The sequence below is a fragment of the Bidens hawaiensis genome, unplaced genomic scaffold (genome assembly GCF_021521415.1).
Source record: "Bidens hawaiensis isolate Kalapana, Puna unplaced genomic scaffold, B.hawaiensis_p1.1 tig00003902_1, whole genome shotgun sequence".
Taxonomy (NCBI): Eukaryota; Viridiplantae; Streptophyta; class Magnoliopsida; order Asterales; family Asteraceae; genus Bidens; species Bidens hawaiensis.
In genome coordinates this window covers 629,391-630,949 of record NW_027491226.1, presented here as the reverse complement: position 1 = coordinate 630,949, position 1,559 = coordinate 629,391, and positions in this window count along the sequence as shown.

Genomic DNA, 1,559 nt, shown 5'->3' with positions numbered 1-1,559 from the left:
GATGGCATGTAAGTCCAATGTTCAACCTTAAAGCTTAAAATTATTTTTGCATAGAAAAATTCTTTTGATCAAGCATTAGGGGGTTGGAGTCAAATTGGGGTGATCTGAGGAAGGCAAATAAGCTTTGAGAAAAGATAAGGGGCATCATAGGTCCATAAGTGATGTCCATATAAGTTTTATGCCTAATTGAATCTAATCGTATCACTGGCGCATTGAAAATCATACTAAGTTTCTAAATACCTGCTATCAACCTGTTCACTCTCTCACAATAATGCTGAAAATGAATCATTGTGAAAGTATCTTAATCAATATTATGATTTCATGATTGTATCTTTTCATAAAAAGGTGTCGCTTGCTTAAACCAGCTGAAATTTGATCCCAAAATATGTTAAATTTACTAAAGTCCAGATGGGTAAATCATTTCTGTTTTAGTTTAGTTTTTATTCTAATTTTAATTTATTTTTAATTTTTAATTTTTACCTCATGTTTACTCGTGTCAAAACAAATGTCTTAAGAAATCGTTTTCACATGAATCGGGATTGTTTTTTAGATCATGAAATTTGACGGTTGCAAATAATGTCCTTGGTCCATTCTGCTTGGTCCAATGTGTCCATAATGTTTGTGTTCTTGGCCCAGTCTTCTTTGGCCCAAGTTGCTTGTGTTAATGGTGTTCTCGGCCCATCTGGGTTCTAGGCCCAGATGGGTATATAAGAAGTTCAAAAGGTTTTTTTACAGATTTAATTAAGTTTGGAAGGGAGTCAAAGTAGTTTATCAAGGTCTTCATCCGTTGGTTAAGTCTGGAAGACTTGCTGAGATTGAGGCAGATGTTGATGCTGCTGGTGCAGCTGTAGCTGAGAAACATGTGGTTCCTGATCAAAGGCACGTTACCGCCTTTGAGACATTGTCTGATGATGATGAGTCGGATAATTCTCCATCACAACTTATGGAGACTGAACACCAAGTACAACAGTCAGTTCCTACTGCTGAGCAAATTAGAAAGATTGAAGCGTTCAAAGAAAAGCTCCAGTCTACTGCATTGAAGCCTCCTCAATCATTCACTTTGACACATTTCTAGATGATACTGAAGAAGAACCAGCCACCGATCTCATTCCACGAAAACGACAAAAGAAAGATCCGAGACCGAGTGTGCTGGCTAGTGATGTGATACCAACTGTTGCTGAGCCCGTTACTGTTGAAGCTCAGACAGCTCAAGGCCCATCTAATGCTGCTCAACAAACTCAAGAACAGATTTTTGAATATATTCTCGAGCACATCTAAAATCAAGCAATAAACAAAGGGGGAGATTGTTGGGTCGTATTTATGGTTTATGTTTTATTTTTGGGCTTAGTTGGGCTAATGTTTGTAAACCGAGATCATTTGATCTCGGTGGGCTTTGGTTTGTTTTGGGCCCAGGTTGGTAGTCTATATATATGGTGTATGTAGCTCATGTTAGGGTTGATCATTATTTCTAGTTGTGGGTCGTCAGTTGAGGTTGTTCGTTCAAGTGTATTATTCACCCGTGTAAGTTGTTGAGGGTTTAAGCACCTGGCGTATAATAT